Below are 18,612 nucleotides of genomic sequence, written 5' to 3'. Positions count from 1 at the left end.
TGCCTTTCAGACAACGAGAAAAGAAGATGGTGCCTGCCAAGAGAATTCATATATAGGTAGCACCATCCCAAAAACAGCATTCCCATGAAAGGGAAAGAAGTTCTGTACAGATAATCAAGCATTGTGCTTTGTTTCCACAAGATGATTGGATGTTATGAAGCCTAAACTGGGTAGACTGGTGCATAAAGATAAAGGGAGAAGCTGAGTCTTTCTATTTTAGTGTGTTTATGGGGCAAGACAGCTGGGGTTCAAACACATTTCATATTATGAAGCACTATTAACATAGTCTCTTGATGAAGAATAGAGTATTTTTTTCTTTCTTTCTTAAATGTTTAATTAGTAGGCATTGTGTTATGTCTCTCCTTCAATAAATTCCAGTTGTGAAAGATTTTGGGTGCACATGTGAATGAATGCTTGTCTTGAAAGACAGAGCAAAAAAATTAATAATCATGTTTCCCTTGTTGTATTTACTGTTTTGCTTCTAAAGGGAATATTACTCCACTAAGAGATTCATAATTAGGAGGATGCCAGATGGGTTATCAATGTGGTTTTAAATTTTTATACGTAGAGTGCTTGCTTTTTTTCAGGGGATGCTTTGGTTCCATGTACAGTAGTTAAATATAAATGGTGTCTATGAGGGGACTACTAACTATTCCATGATTTTGAGTTTGTTGTTCATCTAATCTTTTCTCTTTTTTTCTTCTTTTCTTTTCTTTTCTTTTCTTTTCTTTTCTTTTCTTTTCTTTTCTTTTCTTTTCTTTTCTTTTCTTTTCTTTTCTTTTCTTTTCTTTTCTTTTCTTTTCTTTTTTTTCAGGTGGTCTGGTGGGATAGCTGAGTGGACCTACCAGATGGAATAATAAAGCTTGAAAGCAGAACTGAGATCCTTTTCTCCACTTGTAAAAGCTAAGTGCTTTAGTCAGTAAAAATAAGGGAAGAAAAATTAGGACTCTGGACACCTTTCTGAAATGCTAGGGAAGAGGTATTCTTGTTTGGGTGAGTGACTCCAAGTGTGTGTTTTATGTCATTGCCACAGAGAAGTATCACAGCATGGCTTGTGGTAACAGTGAGGAGAAAAAGACCAGCTGGTTGGCGCATTTCAGGTAGGGAGTGATAGGTTCACAAGGTAACTTCAAAATAGAGGGCAAGAAGTCAAAGGCGATCAGAAGATCTCAGTGTAACAGGGCAATGCACAGGAGCCATCAGCTAGAATTACCATCCCAAAGATAGCTCCTTGGAAAGCTGAGACTAAACCTCGGAGGTTTTATGCTTTCCAAATGCAGGCTGGTTACAAGAGCCCACTGCAAGCAACTCTGACCCAGCTGGTTGCAAGGTCCCTTATTCTTATTATGGACCAGCTGCTAGAAGATGACATGCCTGTACACACGCACGTAGACACACAAACACATAGGTGTGCACGCACACACAAGCATGTGTACTTTGACCTCCAACGATGATGTAAAAGTGACCTATGCCTGCAGGATTTATGTTGAAACTGGCATATCTTCATCATTAGCCACAGCTTTGGATCAAAGGGGCCGTTTCACCTTTCCACTCTCTTCTGTCGAGTCTCCTTTCTGTCCTGAGGTTTTAGAGATATGATAAACAGAAGTGAACCACATACAGTAAAATGATAACCCAGATTACAGAGTTAATTCTGTATTCATTCCATGTGTAGGTATTAGTGAAGGAGAAGACACATTTATTATACACCAGGGAAGGACCAGAACTGGCAAACAATAAATGGGCAGTGTAAGTGGAAGGAGCTTTAATGAGCTGCAGTGTAAATGGAATGATCCCTTAAGGTAATAAGCCAATTTACAAAAAATGTATTTCAGGTTGCAGAAAGGCCTGAACCACCACCTTAGATTTATCTTGAGAGAATTGTGGAGGTCACTCCATCATCTCTGAATGTGATTTTGAAAGGAAAACTTCATTGCCACAGTGTGTCTTGGCCTAGAGAGTCACAGTCTTACAGACTCCTAATCTGCAGCACAAACCCATTCTCCAGGATGCAGGCCAGACTGAAGGCCACTTACTGAAAGCAGACACATAAAAACTTACTAAGGACTTTAAAGTCAACAGGCACTCATGAAATAATATGTTTTTCAAGAGAATGTAAGAAGGGACTCTGTCATGTATATAAAAATGTAAACTATAAAATAAGAGGAGGGTGAGCTTCCTTTGGCTGTTTGGGTGAGACTGCACTTGTGAGACTTCATGTAGTAGCTGGTCATCCCTTTTTTGAAAGACACTGAGAAATGAGAGGCAACCAAGAAATAACATTTGCAATAAAAGAAAAAGACTGACACTGTGAGCCTCAAAAGACAGAGACCCCAGGGGTTTTCAGAAATGCCTCGCTGTGCCAGCAGGACTTAGTAGCTCGGGAGAGAACTGGCGTGGGGATCCCAGCAGCCAGCTCTGTGGCATGCTCTAGACCTGCTGTGACTCCTGCCATCCGCTGGGAAAGCCTGTCCCCATCTTCTTCGCCACCCACTTGCCTCCACCAGCAGAGCACCTGCGGACAGGCATGGTCGTATTTATCTGCAGAAGATGTGCATAGTAAGGACATACTGCCTCTATTTTGTAGAACAGGAAACAGTGGTAGAACAGGACCAGCATTTTAAAAGTTATAGCCAAAACTGATGGCTATGGGCCCTTAAATGCCTTTAAAACACCAGGCTGAAGGGAATTGGACCCTTTTGCAAAGTAAGCCTGTGGCAGAGCAGTTAACTGAACTCAGGTATCTAGCTAGTAGCTTAACTACTGAAGCATCCTTCCTGTGTGTATCTATATTTAACTTCCATAATAACAAGTGGTATTCTAGTCAAAAAGAAGTCAGAAAAATTATTTAAATGGCTGGGTAAAAGAATTAGGAGAACTGTACAGATATGTGTGGGACACTGGCTTGAAGAAGGAAAGAGTGTTTTCTGTAAACATATGTTGTACTGGTGTGAGTAAGCAGGAAAATGCTTGGATTAGCAACAGAATAACCCAACGTTTAATGATAGGAACAATTAGGAATGAATAAAGTGCTTAAAGTGTTGCATGAGATTGCTAGGTCATGCTCATTAGAGATGTTTAAAATTACTTTTGATAAAGTACAAGGGAGAGTTGTGTGCAGGAAGCTCTTGCAGGGTATAGAGATTGGTCCAAGAGAGGCATCTGTGATTTTGTGTGGGCAAAGACAGAACTTCACATGAGATATTGATTGGGGCTTTATTTAATTGCAGTTCAAATCCCACAGATGCTGGCTCTGTGACTTGCCACCAACAGTCTGGTCTTATGTTTTCAAGGCTCTCAAGAGTGACATAGTTTGGTCTAATGCTCTGTATCTCCTCTCAGGAGAGATTTAATTTCTATGAGAGAAATTTCCTTCCTTCCTTCCTTCTTTCCTTCCCATAAAGTGTTTCCATGTTTGAAGATGTTTGTAGTATTTGAGGATCCATTCTTCCAGTTAAACATACGAAGATGCCAGGGGACAACATGTGTCTTTTCATTATTTCAGGTTAATTCTTGAGAGGCAGGGGAGGAAGCATGGACATGGGGGTCATGAGTTCCTACCTTCGAGAGAAGAGAGGTACAAAAGCTTGTCTGATCCCTCACATACCACAGCATGTACTTCATCTGCAGAGTGCATGTACAGAGTGTACTTCAAAATGTATTCTTGGTCTTCTGTAGAGCAATAACTCAAACGTAATTTGTGCTGTAGCTCATCTACAACTCTATATATCTGTAGATTACAAAGCCCACGTCCAGTGGTATAATGCGGTATGTGAGTGATGAAATTTCACTATACATTTTTCCGCTGTTAATTCACTCCTCTGCTTCTCTTCATCTTTTCCCCCACAGACCTTCTGGGAGGCTTTCTTCCCAGATACAATGAGAACCACAGCAAGAAATGCTCAGGGAGAAGACTGATATAACCTTGATTTTTGTGACAGCAAAGCCACGAGAATTTCTGTGGTATGTTTGAAATGCTGGTGAAATAACCTCTTGGTTTATATAGTGGAGTTAAATTTCATTAAGCAGAATGGGGAACATTACGGTAATTAACATAAATGAAAAGATTTAGCAGCACAGTTTGAAAGAGGTAGCTGACCAATGAAGGACTAGCTGCACATCCATTTAGCAGGTCCTGTATATCAGGCATGTTTTGCAATTTGCAGGTCACGTTGGTCTATAGCCTTTTCATTAAAGTCACATTTGCTCTCCCACTGGGTCTGGCAAGAGCATCAAGGATGGGAGTTTTCCAGGCTTTCACTAAGTAAACGTTATGGCAAGATCCAGGGAACATTCCCCTGCCTTGTCAAGTGATAATGGCAGGCAAACACCTCTGCTGGGCTTAGGGATTGTGTTTCCCCAAAAGTACTGAGTTGAACCTTTTATTTCTTAAGGATGTGGAAAAAGGGGAGCAACTGTGGACATTTAAAACCAGAGCTACTTGACTGTACAGCTATGGCTTACTGTGCTCCCCTTTCCAACCGTATCAGTGTCTATAATCTTTTGCTAACATAGGTGGGTGTCAAAGTTTTTCTGAGATCCAAGGACCGAAACACTCTTTCCTATATCTTTGTTTTCCTTCTTGTACTAATAACAGTGCTATAGTACTAATAAAAATATTCAGAGTACTATGTTACGTCTGTTTCTTAAATTGTGATCATTATGTGACTAATCATAATAATAATATGATATTAGGGGGGAAAATGTTGGAAGATATTCCCTAGAGGGAAATGAATTTCTTTTTATCATCTACAGTAGTTTATTTCACATATTCATGACCCTCCTGGTATTCTTTTTTTTTTTTATGATGAGCCATAAAAATGACAAAATACATTAGCAAAGTTCTCGGTTTATGCTAAAATGACCATATTCAAAAATAATAACAGAGACTCGTATCAGCAATGCAAAAGATGCATGAAGTAATTGGTGCTTAATTTGTACACAAACTGTCAAGGCAGTTTTCCTCACGGCCTGCATCTTCTGAATTCATTAGTCTCTAATTAAGGCCAGTTGGGACCAGCAGTTAGAAGGTTAAAGAGGTTCTGACAGCCCTAATCATTGCTCAGGAAGCTGAAAATGTATGCAAAGTCTCGGCAGATGGGGTGAGATCTGCTTCTGCCAAGTGATAACTGTTATTCCTTTGCACCTCCAAAGCTGTCATCCTAATAGGCACATTTTAAATTTATTAATGCTCTAGTTACAATGCATACACAGTCTCTAATGGTATGTCATTCAGAGTATATAAACTGAGCAATTAACACATATTACCTGGTAATGGTAAAATTATTTGTTGCCTGTTTGATTTTTTTTTTATTTTCCTAATCCAGCAAGAACAGTCATAAGCAAAGACTTTTCTTTGTTAAAAAGGGGGGATTCTGAGCTGCTTGCTTGTTTGTTGGCCATTAATTCTTTGTTTCCACAGACAAAAAGCTCACAAGCCATAACTAACTTTTCTTTGATTTACACTCCCCCAAAGATTTAGGTTTCAGGGATCATACTTTTTTCAGACTCAGAATTTAAAAATGCATGTTTTAAGTACTTCAAATAAATTTTTAAAAGGAGGTATAGTTTTTCCAAAGTTAATCTTGTTTTCAGTCCTTTTTAAAAATGTGTGAATTAATGAGAAAAATGTTCCTTCTTTCACCCCCCCCCCCCCTTTCTCCACTGTTTCAGTGAGATACCTATATTTTGTTTCCCTCTGTGGTGGTATCTCTATCCTTAATCCTGTTTGGTTTAAAGTTGCCTAACCAAGGAAAAGGCATTTTTTTTAGGTCTATGTTGTCCATCTGAAGGCTTCAGCCATGAGAGACCTTTAATTGAATGTAGCACTCGTGCAACAGTCATTTGCAATGTGGAAGCCTAAAAAAAGAACCTCACTTGCAAGCAGCAGCCATGAGAGCGTCGGCTACTGCAGGACTGTGGGAATCATAAACAGTGCTAATAATGTGATAAGATGTTAATGTAAGCAACAGAACAATTATGTACCCAGTGACTTATAGACAGGCCAGGAACCTATTCCTCTGTCGGAATTAATTGATTTCTCTCTGTGTAATGAGCATAGCACAAAGAGGAAAAGAGAAGTTAGTGTAATTGAACTATGGGCCTGACTCTACCCTCCCCAGCCTTAGTCATGAGTGACTCCAAAGACATCGAAGGCTTTTGAAAGGTACAATATCAGCATGAGACATAGTCACAGATTAATGTTTCACTGCTGAGATGCTTACTGGTCATGTTTCAGACCTTAGTTCCTGATGGCAAGTAATTGGAGATGAGACCCAAAATGTCCCTGCCAGCAGGGAACCTGGAGCTTCTGCCATGTTTTCTTAACCCACAACTAGTCCTGTTCAAGTCAAAGGAGAGTCTGCCGAGCAAGAGCTCACCGAGCCCTGTATTAGCCAACGGGACTCCTCTGATGGCTACAAATAGTGCCAGCTGAAGAGCTAGCAGCTGAAGAAATGACACTAGCACAGGGAGCTGCTGAAGAAGTGGTGTCCTCTGGGACCTGAATATAACAATACTCATAGTACTGCCTAGCTCTAGGAAACTACTTTCACCAGTAGATCCTGATGAGACATAAGGATCATTAGGGCCATTTTACAGATAGGGAAGCCGAGGAATAGAATGGAAAATTATTTGTGCCAGGAGGAAAAAAAATAAACCAAAACGCCCTCTCTGTAAAACTTATAGGAAGGAAAGGATAAATTATAAAGAACAACTTTGGCCTAAATGGTCTGCAGAGAATGGATAAAAAGCTTATCACCTTTACTTGCATCAAACATTGCATAGAAAAACATTACTCTAATGATCTTCACTTTGTGACATGAATGTACAGCAGAGCTCAATCCTAACATCTTTTAAGTATGAGTAGCATATAACCAGCATGGAGTATGCTTCAACCTAAGCTATAGATAGTCCCCTGAGCTGCCGTAACTTCAATAATGCTATAACAGTTCATTTCCACTGAGGATCTGTCTTATCTGAATGATCTACTTTACTGTACCTCTTAGATTATCACTGGTTGGTGAAGTGCCTCCTAGATTGAGTTTCAGTTTATCAAATGCACCTCTCCAGGGGTCTAGGCAAAGACAGACATTTATTTTCTTAAAAAAGAAAAAAGAACCCACACTGAAGCAGAACCAGCTCTCAGTATACACTTCTGTATCCGCAGTTTCATGTGTCTTCCCACTACGGGGCTCACCTGCCTCCTTGGAGCAGAGAGGAGGCCTGTGAGTGCCCAGGATGAAGGAGGGATGTGTCAGAACCAGGACACGTTGCTAGAGGGTCCTTGCTAGGACCCTGAGCCTGCTCATTAGGTTGTCCAAGCCACTTCTAATTTTAGTTTATTGTACTTAGAAGTAAGATCTGAATTTTCTGCAGTGTTTCTACCCCAATAAATGAGGGAATTAAATTACAGGGGTATAATGTGGTGGGGGTCAGGTTTAGGATCTTTAAAGTAGCCTAAGGCAAACCATGTCGACAAGGAACTAGGCTTGAAAACCATTCAGCTGTGGAAACACAGCTTCCCATTCCTCCAGTACCTCTCTCCTAACCAGTCCCAAGAGCAGAAACCAGCACATACCATGTGCTGCAGATGGATCAGCGATGGATCACATACAGCTAGATGAGTCTGGCATGGTCTGACTCCTCTTGTTTGCTGGCTACTTACCCAGCCAACAGCCAGACATTTGTGGGGTAAATCATTTCCAGTTGTTTCACAGAAGAAAACTGTCCAGCAGTATAAATAATAATTCTGCTCTGATAGCAGTTTCAGAGCTTGCCTGTAACTCTGAGGTTGTAGTGCTTCCCTTCAGCCCTGTTCCCAGCATTTTTTCTCCCTGAGGAGGGTTTGAAGTCCCTGCTACATGACGATTCACAAATAGAAAAAAGAAGTGCCAAATGTTTTCTCTTAATTTTTGTCTGTAGCCATACAGATGCACAAATGGCCAGTATTACAAAAGGCAGTAGCACTTTTTGGTCAAAATCAGTTGAGGCAAAATTGGTTTTAAGTGACCGAGTTGTTTGATTTGTTCATAAAACTTGTGGGACTGGGCACAGCCTGGTGTTTTGTCAGGACAGAATTCGGTTTGGATGAAAATCACTAGAAGTTGCTGTGGCTTTTGCTAGCTGATTTATGCTGAATAGGCTCTGGGAATAGAGAAAGCTTAGTAGTGAGTGCTTTTGCTTACATTCTGCAATTAGTTGCTTTTCCTGCTATCTTCTCCTCTCAACTGTCCAAGGTGATGCCCCCTTCTCACCAACAGGCTGGAGTCACAGAACTGTCACCTCTTGCCAACTAGCACAGAGATTTCTCTGCTACTTTCCAGCTTCCTAATGCTAGTGTAGGAGGGTGGCAGAAGGAAAAGGGCCATGCAGATGATGACCCTATACTGCACTGATCCCTGGGTGCCATCTCTGGCTCATTGGCATCTGGTGTAGCTTAGAGAAGTCAGGGTAAGCAGAAAGACATATGGGTATCTGCTATGTAGCTTGGTGGTGTCACCGCTTTGCTCTGAGTCATGGCATATCGTCCTGGGTCTATTTGCCTGCAGACTTTCCAGGCAGAGTGAGAGTCAGTTGTTCTCTAAGGAACAGCAAATGCTCAAGATGCAATGGAAAATTCCCCCCTCATCTGGAAAGAGATACTGGCTTTCCTCACAGCCCGTGGTAGGAACAACTGATCTTTCTCTAGACAAACCGATAACATTTCAGTGTCTTGCTTATGCTGTTTTAAAAAAAGGTATCTTCCATGCAAGCAGTCTTGCAGAATACTTTTTCTGCACCACGTCTTGCTCAGAGTCAGATTTGGGAAGCATTGTGTTGATTTAGTCTGGCTCACTGGACTGTCACTAGAGTGGTGCACATCGCAAGCTCTTCAGAGCCCATGTACACAGCAGCTCTTCCCAGGCCTGCATTTGATACCATACAAGAGGAGGAGACAAGCTGTCAGTGCCAGAATTGATAGTGTTCAATATTATGACTGTTTTCTTAGATTGGCTGCCAGCACTGACACAGCGCTGTGTTTGGGAGGTTTTCTTTTCACAGACGTGCTACCCGTCAAACATCATTCAGGCGAGGGCACCGTGCGCCAGGGGCCAAACGAGTCCTGTTGGACCAGATGGTGCTAAATGATGGTGAGCTGACTACAGGGTTAGGGTGAATTAATCGCTGCATTTATGTGTGGGGCTCACTGCAAGGTGTGAGGTGAAACACATGTGAGGCAAATGGACTTGAAAGTGCTGCAAAATGAAGGGCTGGAGCTAAGTTCTTTTTCAACAGAAATATAGTTGGAGCAGACTAGGAATACGAGCATGAAATGTCACAGGTTACTTTCTGAGTATATGCATTTCTGTTCGAATCTCATAACATCTGGTACCTTCCTCCAAGATGAGTAGTTTCTCTGCCTAAAGGCCAACCAGATTTTTCTGCAACCTTGCACTAACTTTCTACAACAGGGAGAGTTCAGGAAACTGATGCTATTATAAATATTTTTTCAGGGTTGGAATCTTTTCTGATCCAGCAAGAAGCTGACAATTCCTGAGGTGTGCTGAGCCTTGCTGTTACTCACTGATGTCAACCACAGCTCGGGATGCTCAGCAGGACCCAAGAATGATCTGCAGGTTGAAAACACAAGCCATGAAATGTTTCCATTGAATTGGTGATCACAGTTTGCAGTGTTGTGCGTAATAAATGTGTCCAGACATGTTGCTGATTTGTATTTGTTCTGTGTGTATATCAGATAAAGCCCAACAGATTAAAAGTCATCCGAGAAGATTTTTATCCTCCTACTGTGTTTTCCTCTCTCTGTCATATCATTAAGAAGGCTCTACCTTGATAGTTACAATGCTGTGTAGTTCAAATTTCTTTAGAACAAAGTTGTATAACAGTTTTCATGCATTAAATAGCCTTTCCTAGTGCTTGTATGGTGATTTTCTTGCAGTGATGAAAATGCTTTCTAAGGCATTATCATTCTTATCTCTATTTCTGATGACAAAATGGAGAATCAGAGGGACTAAGTAAATAACATAGGTTATTGGCAGCAGCAGAACCAAATGGCACAAACAGCTCTAGTTTCACGCCAAAGTGAACTTTGGGAGGACTTGGGTGGAGTTCTTCCAGCATTATATCAGAGCAAGTGGAGTCGAAGTTTCTTGTCCCTTAGTCCCATAATTTTCCAGAGAAAGGGGACATATTCTCTGCCAGCTCAGTTCAAACTTGATTAAAAGACCCTGGGCATCAGCGGACAGAGCCCCTCAGTAACACAGCTAGAGCAGATGCCTCCCTTGTCTGGCCTGTAGCGCAACTACAGCACTGCAGGGTCCCAGTCAAGAACCCTCCCCGGAGTCTCCCTACACCAGAGAAAACCTCTGCAGAGGATTTATAGACAGATTCATATTGTCGTGTGTACCAGCAGAATGGTGCTCAGGATGCAGGCAGGGGAGAAGAATCAGATGTAAAATTTTGCTACTGGAAGGCCTACTTGTGCAAGAAACATGTCAGAAAGCATACTGCGAAATGCTGTGGCACAGCTCACGGGGTAGCACACAGCAAGTCTCACAGCAGAACCAACTGTAACATAGTCAATCATCTCCTTTTGACTTTTTTAATGACACTGGAAAGCTTGTTTTGGAATGGCAGGTTAGAGCCGCTGAACTCCAGGGGTGTACTGTATGGCTTTGGGGTGAGCGAGATCAGGGCAAGATGTACCGAGTGGTCTAAGGCTTGCTTTCAGTGCTGCCCTGCTGGTACAGGTTCCCACACTGCAGTCTTCACTGCGGTGCTGGTACCTCGGGGTTTACCCTCGAGGCAAAATACTCCATAGCACTACAGGTACAGGGCTGCTGATGTGGATCAGTTTTAAGGAACCCTTTACGGATGCTGGGCTTAAATCCTGAAGATTTGTACTGACACCCTGGAATAAATGATGGCTTGATGCAGCGAGTGCCCCAACAGGGGCAGCTGTCTATATTGTCATGTGTGAGCTGCAAAGTATATTTCTATGCAGTAAAGCCTTCATTATAACACAGACAGCTTTGCCTTACTATGTGAAGCAGATCCTGTCCTGCGCTACTAGTCTTTGCAATAGGTGATCTGCAAAGAGCTTCATCTCATGTCTTTAAACTCAGACCCAACCTTAAAATGACGTTTTTCAAGTCAGTGCAACAGCCTACTTCTATCATCAGGATTTTGTAAATGCATCTGATATTTCATGCTTGTAAAATGGCAGTTTTGTAGCTGTGGTTATGTGGTGGTACAGTGCTATTACCATGGCTGGCGTTATCCCCCTGCACCAGTGCTGCTCAGGATCAGAACCGGGGTGCCTTCTACCACATCTGTCCTGCTCTGACAAAGCAGGCAGCCAAAACATCCTTCCAGGTTTGCAAGCCCATTTTAACAGCTCCTAAATCAACCACTCTCACTCCTCAGCACAGAAAAAATGGCTTGGGCATCTCAATGTCCCAGGGACCCCTGGAGGTCTTCCATTTTTTCACACCAGGACCTACATGGGCTACTAGCCACCTGAAGTAAGATGAAGCCAAATTGTTTTTTTCAGTGCCATGTTTTCCTGCAGTCAGTTTGGGGAAATCAAAGGAGACCTGGTCCCATAAGCTTATAAGGTGTTTTGAAAGTTATGATGTAAAACAAACCTCCTGTGATAAATAATGTAAAATGTAAAGTCGAAAAATTATTTATTTATTTGTAAAAAATATTATTTATTTGTAAAACTATAGCCAGTAATGAGTTGTTCTGCTGGAAATCTCCTGGACACTAAGCATTCCTCCCTACATACATGTACAGTGATTTTTAGCAGATTGTATCTACAGTGCTACAGCCTCTGACATACAGTTATTATAGCTGATGCTGCATGCAGTCAAAGCAAGATGTGACTTGTCTACTATACCATGCAAAGGTGAACAGCTCCATAAGAAAAGAATCAAGCAGCATAATCCATTAGAGTCCATTTACAAACTAACAGATATTTTACAGACATTCAACAGACGTTCAATCAAATCATAATCTCAGAAACCTGCCAACAATAAAACCCATAAATTAAAATCAAGTTATATAAGCATGACTTGATGAACCTGATGTAATCGGATGGCATGAGACGCATATCCTACATTAAGTAACAAATTCCCCTTCTTTTCTCTTATCCATTAATAGTGGGGCAGAAAATGAGTAGCAAATGTTTTGTAGCCAGCAAACCTGAACCTGAACACAGTGACATTATTTCATAGGGGATTATTTGTCATTAATTTCTCCTTAGCACACCACCTTTTTATTAACAAATTGATGGCTGGATAGACTTACCTTTAAAGACCAGACAACTGTTCCTTTTAAACGGCAACGTATAGTATGCGGTGTGTGCTTAGACCTGAACAAAATGACCTGTGCTTCTGAGTGCAGCTGCAGAGAAACAGCGGAGGGTTGTGTCCCATATCCATTTTCAGAACTTAGATTTTTATTTTCTGCTGGAACCCCAAAGTCCAGCTGGGTCTTACTCAAGGGAGAACTGATAGGCTGAAAATAAGGTCATGGACTGCATAAGAACAGCTTGCAGAAATAAAGGGATCTTGCAGGAATAAGAGCCTTCATGATCACAGTCTAAAATATTTGACAATATAATGGCCTCGCTGCTAATGGCACAAGGGGTGGTGCACACTGGGGATACTGCGTGAGTAGGTGTTTCTTAACATACTTAGGAAATAAATTCTTGTAGGGCCTGTGGTGAGGCTTTGTGTAACAGGGAGTAAGCAGGAGCTTGAGGGCAGTTGTCAGTGAATGAACTGCCTAAATCAGCACGTAAAGGGCAATTTCAGAAGCACATATTCATTACCTTGATTACATGGCTCATACATTTCCAGTGCCCTGTGTTGAAGAGGTACGAAGGCTGCTATCCCAGCTCTTTGCTTGGAGTAGTAAATGCATCCTGATCCTGGAACAAATGCTCCATTTCACACCCTCCACTGTCCCATCCACCCCATGTTTCAGCCTGGAATTTGTGGAAATAGCTTTTCAAACACTACCAGGTAGCTGAGTAGACCTAATGGAGCTTAATTGCGACATGTTTATTACATTTGCAGGGTGGAGGGCACGGCAGTCTGAATGTCTAAATTAATCCTGCATTATCAGGCCAGCTACCATGACATTTCTGTGTTCCAGTATAATGCAAACATAACAATTCATTTGTTTTCTTTACATCAGAAGAGGGAATTGAATAGCATATGGAGGTCCCAGTCTTGACCTGGACCCGTTTGAATAGAGACAAGGCTTTCTCTAAACCGACAGACCTGAAAGCCCTTCCCCTACCTGATTTTCAGGAGAAGGAAGCATCTGTGTACAGGCTACAGTGTGCTCTGGCCTTGCCCGTCCTCTTGATTGGGACCCAGCATATTGTGGTACACAGGAGCTATCTGGGCTGCACACAGTCTTATTGAGGGCAAGGCTCCCTCTGTGGACACAGGCAGAAAGATTAGGGCTTCAGACCTGGCAAAATTTACATCCAGATCTCTACCTCTAGGATCTGTCACAGGCAATGCATTTAGACTCCCCCCAAGCAGCATCTGAAGCTCTGGCTCAAAATGCTTTACAGACTGAGGGCTTGGCCTTTCATAAGAGGCTGAAAAGGGGGGTGCTGAAATCCCGTTGAAAGTAGACACTTCCATTTGAAATCCATTTGAAAATGGTCTGAAATACATTTGAAATATTTAAATCCATTTAAAATGGTTGTTACGATGATGAAGCCATTGAAACATGTCCTACATTAGCATGATACAATTCTTCCTGAGTCTTAAACATTACACATAAAAATATAACCCTTACGAATAATTTTAGTGTAACTCTCTGCTAGGAAGAAGACAGCCCCCCAGAAGAATAAGAAAAAAACAGTGTGAAAAGTAGATGAAAAGCTCAATGTAATTTTATACTTATTTAAAATTAAGATATCTAATTTTAATTAAGGGCAAGAGAGCTTCCTTCCTCCTCCTTCCTTCATGTGTTATTTTGCTTGTCTTTAATGAAAAAAGATTTGTGACCAATATGAGATCTGCTCTGTTGAAGTGACAAAAGGGCAGCAGTATTTATAGACTTAAAAAATTATTTAAGTGAAGAAGAGCTGGGAGGTGCTGGAGGCCAGCTTGGTTATTTTCATTGGCCTAGTTTTTGCTTAGCATATATCAAACACAGTCTGTGCCTAGAAGACAGAGCCCTTGCACAGAGTGGACGTGGAGACCTCCTGTGCCCAGTGCTGGTCTCGGAGGACCAAAGAGAGGCAGACCACCCCTGCAGTGGAGCACGGGACTGCACCGTCAGGTCCCCCGAGGCACAGAGGCACCTCTCCCCATCACTGGACAGACAGCTGTTGAGCATGCTATGCTCTCCTTCCCCTCACCGCTGTGCTTTCACATGATCCAAACCTCTAATCCAGCTCCAGAGGTAAATCAGCACAGTGTGTGACCTTCCTGAAACGAGGAGCAGAGGGAAGCGTGCCCCTCAGCTGCCTTCCCCCACGGCCTCCAGTGCGAGCTCCCCAGCTGGCCCCATGCTGTCCTGCGTGCGTCTGGGCACCTGCTGGCCACCTTGCCGAGCAGTGGCAAACAAAGATGCACAGGGCTGTGCCTCCCGCTACCCATCCAGCTGTGCTGAGAGTGTGGCAACCTGGTTGCCCAAGCACCGAAGCCATCGTTGCTACGGACACCAATGGTTTTGGCTACAATCTTTTGTAAGGCTTTCTACGCTCATAAAACAGAAATGATAATCCTGGCCTTTTCAGTAGGAACGTTATGAAGATTAATTAGGTAAAAACTTTCCTAGTGTTGTGGAAGTGTGGAAAGAAAGAACAACTTTCTCTAGTCATTGCAAAGATGCCACCTCTTTTTTAAACAAGTAGCCTCTTAAAGGGAATTGCCTTCTTCAGTTCAATACCATAGCAAAACAATAGTGAATTCTTGCTATTGAATATGCTCAATTACCACAACAGCTTGCAGGATATGGCACTAAAAAGGTTATGCATAGAGAGGATAATTTTGTTTCATAGCCTCTAAATGTGCCCAGCAGCAATAGCGTGGTGAAAGAAGATGTCTTCCAAGAAGTTCACATTACTGTCTGTACTAAAATAAAATAGCTATATTGTTTCAGCCAGCAATTTCTTCCCATTGTCTTCATTTTAAAAACCATGCATACTCAAAGGCGAAGGGATGTGTTTCACTACAATTTGAGAACTGTACTGTAACCAAATATTATCTTCATTTTGCTCCTTGTTTCATGTTACTTTTTGGTCCTTGAGTTCTCCAAAGTTCATCACTGCCTGTGACATTACTGTGACTTGCTAACTTTCTCATTATTTCTCCAATCAATAGGAGAACAATATATTGTGTTATTCTGTATTTCAGTTACCTGTCACTCAGTGTTTTATCTCCATTGATACTCCAGGTACTGCTCACAGAAACTAAAGTAGGCTGTCTTGTCTTCCGCTAATCTTGAATGCCTTTTGTTCAAGAGGTGTTTTGTATTCATCAGTCAACTAAGGACTTATCCTGAAGAAGCCCTCAGTCAGCACATAGATCTCAGTGAAAAAGGGATATGCAGCTCTTGAAATATTCATAGCAAAAGGTACCTCAATCATTTTCACCTTTTGACCCTTCAAGGCTGAAAGGATTATCAGCAGTAAGTGGCAAATCTTATGGATGTGAAATTTTCATAGATGAAATACCTTGCCATTCCTGTTATCCACTTTTGATATTAAGTCCATTCAGAAGGTACATTTATCTACCCACTCTATCTGCCACTACAGTTGTGTCAAACTCAAAACAGTTTTAATAAAAGTCCAAAGTTGAAATGATAGTGATCAAGATCTGGAATTAGCCATGACTTTTTTTTGAAGAAAAGGAAAAGTGCCATGCATGTTCATTGCTTCGTGCACTTCACTGAGGGCAAAGAAGAGCCCTTTCAGAATAGCTGTAATAAATACAGTTTAGTACTATTCATAACCAAAACTGTAGTTTGCGGAATCAAGTGACAAGTCATCTCCGTTTGTGAAGTTAAAATCTAGCACAATAAGTGAGATTTGCTGATACTTATAGCCAGCTAGAAGAGAAAGATGAATGCTGATGGTATGCAATTAGTCCATTCAGGGAGATCCATAGCTAAGAGTATGCTGCAAAATCTTCAACAAAGGCTTTAGAACTGATTGCAAACAGAAATATTCTTCTAAAATAGAACACGATTTCTCCAAAGCTGAAAAATTAAATTTTACCTATTCAAATAAAAACATTCCAGATTTGCTGCTAGTCCAGGCAGGATCCCGTAAGTAACAAAAGCTCATCCCTCTTTTCTAAGTGGCAGATTAGCAGCATCGCAAGCAAGCAGAAGGTAGGCAAGCAGCAAAAAAGGAGCACATCCAGGTGGAAAATGGGATGGGTCAGGGGACCCCGAATACTCGCCCCATTGTGCACTGAGGCAAAGGGGACATGTCCCAAAGTGGCAACCGAACTTGGAGCAGCAGGGCAGAAACGCTGCTGCCAGTAGGCCTGTCGGTGTGCGCTGTGTGTCCCACACAGCCCGAAGCATCAGGTGACTCTGATGTCACTACCAAAATGGTGGTTGCCAGGCAACCTGCCAGCTGTGCTGGTGACACTGTCCATCAGCATCTGTTCGCAGGTGGCTATATACTAAACCAACGGTAGAAGCAGCAGCGCTTCTTGTGATATTTTATCAATAAAGGTTTTAATCAGATTAATGTCCATTGCTTAACGAGTTAATGTCCAAGTGAACACAGTCATCCAGGAGATAAAACAGCCTGAAGCATGAAATGTGTTAAGATCCTCAAGGATAAGATAGTGTTGTGTCCTTGGACCAGGGAAAGGACAGGCAAAGCTATAAATGAGTGGAGAGAATGAGCTACAACAAGTTATTTAACCTCTCTCTGCCTCAGTTTCCCAAATTGGAAATCTGAGTTAATATCAACACCTTTTAAGACCCCCTTTCTGTAGGATAATTTGGCTTTCTGTGTATTGAGGCACTGTTTGCCTCCTATTAATCAAGCTACGTGTGAAGGATATTTCACTAGTTAACAAAGACTCCTATTACATTGTTTTATGCAAAAATTTCCTTTGATTTCAATAATCTATCTGTAGGTTCTTGCCATAACTTGGAAATGACTTAGAAGCCATCTCTAGTGTCCTGTCAGCTCTTGAGTATCTTTCTGCTTTCTCCGCTTTTCTCGTAGAATAGGTTTTTGTTACATATCACCATGAGAAGAAGCCACAGAAACAATAGGGGAAAGCAAAGAAAATTAGCATACATAAAGGGCCAAAATTCTTTCTGTGTTCTCTCTCCTAAATATTTGATTTACTTCAGAGAAACTGAAAACAGGAAGTGGCCCAACATGCTGCACAGGGTGCATGAAAAAGTATACGTGGTGAAAACAGATGGTAAAATGTTTTTCTCTTTAATTTCTGTCAGCGGTCCTACTCTCTTAATAGGAAAATTGAATAGTTGATTGACAGAAGAACAATACTCATTGTTGGAGGCATCCTTCTAGATGACAAAAGCATACTACATTTCAGAGATGAATTATATGAATGTAGAAACTATGAACATTTATATTTCTCCTGGAATCGTCTCTTGTGATTGGTACAGTTATTCTCTTTCCCTATGGAAAAGCTCAGGCCCCCAATTTTCCAAATGAATTAGCAGATTTGCAGAGGTATTTCAGCATTGTTGCTATAGAGGGGAAATGAATGCATTTCTCTAAAAGCATTCTGGCAGGTTAGATGCTTAACTCTCACTGAGGTTTCAAGGTTTCCAAGAATCTTTCCTTCAGTGACTGAAATTAGGAACCTAAATCCTTACTTAGGCATTTAGAGAAGGAATCAAGTTCTGAACAGTGCAGAGAACCAACAGCTGTCCTAGACCTTACAGGGACTAGCTGTGTGACTTGCACTTCTGGAAAGCAGAACGTGTTTTGACAGCTAAATACAGATTTAAGCACTTGATTTTAGGCATATTTAGCTGTAAATAGCTGGATGTCTGGGTAGTTCACTTGTACTAGTTCACCAGTGTACACCTTTCCAGGACATTCATTTCAGTTCAGATGTGCTATCCCTTCAAGCTGTTCAGCATACTGCAAGGAGACTGGCACAAAGAAGAGGTAAACATTTACCCTGGACCATCAAAGCAATCAGCCATGGAGTGCCTAGCTCCTCTAGGCACTTTAATATTCTGATTTTCTGTGTCTGTTGAATTCTTCTGGGCTGATATCAGATAACATGAGTTCACTGATTACGCTCTTGTGAGGGCTCTTTCGGTAACACATGCAGGGAAGCTTTATGCTCCAAAAGAATTTTTCCCAAAAATGGATTCAAGGCCTAGGTTCCATAAGAAATGTCAAACACTTTCTGAAAAACATGCTAGAAACCATCAAGCTTCTGCAAAAGCAAATCTACCTGCATTTCCTTCCCTGATCTCTCAAAATATTCAGCAAGTAATTATGAAGCCTATAAAAATACAGACATAGAGCTACATCCTGCCATTAACTTCAAAAGAAAATTAATAAATGAGTGTGGTTGGAGGGGAATTCCGCAGCTCCGGGGACAGGTAGTGCAATATGGAGGC

General features: G+C 41.6%; 1 long non-coding RNA gene across 6 annotated transcripts in view; it reads left to right on the top strand.

Annotated features, from left to right (window-relative positions):
* LOC112984468 (uncharacterized) overlaps window positions 1-9,904 on the top strand; it is an 84,155-nt gene extending 74,251 nt beyond the window's left edge. For 4 of the 6 annotated variants that reach the window (XR_010388566.1, XR_010388567.1, XR_010388571.1 and 1 more), the window contains 4 exons: window positions 815-1,802; window positions 3,506-3,577; window positions 3,850-3,963; window positions 9,495-9,904. This is a non-coding gene — a long non-coding RNA (uncharacterized LOC112984468). The remainder of the gene's footprint in view (window positions 1-814; window positions 1,803-3,505; window positions 3,578-3,849; window positions 3,964-9,494) is intronic. The other 2 variants (XR_010388569.1, XR_010388568.1) reach the window with 2 other exon arrangements.
* The last annotated feature ends 8,708 nt before the right edge of the window (window positions 9,905-18,612 follow it).

The sequence above is a fragment of the Dromaius novaehollandiae genome, chromosome 3, assembly GCF_036370855.1.
Source record: "Dromaius novaehollandiae isolate bDroNov1 chromosome 3, bDroNov1.hap1, whole genome shotgun sequence".
In the NCBI taxonomy this organism is placed as follows: Eukaryota; Metazoa; Chordata; class Aves; order Casuariiformes; family Dromaiidae; genus Dromaius; species Dromaius novaehollandiae.
Note: the sequence above shows the minus strand (reverse complement) of the source record. Positions and strands in the feature narration are given on the sequence as shown.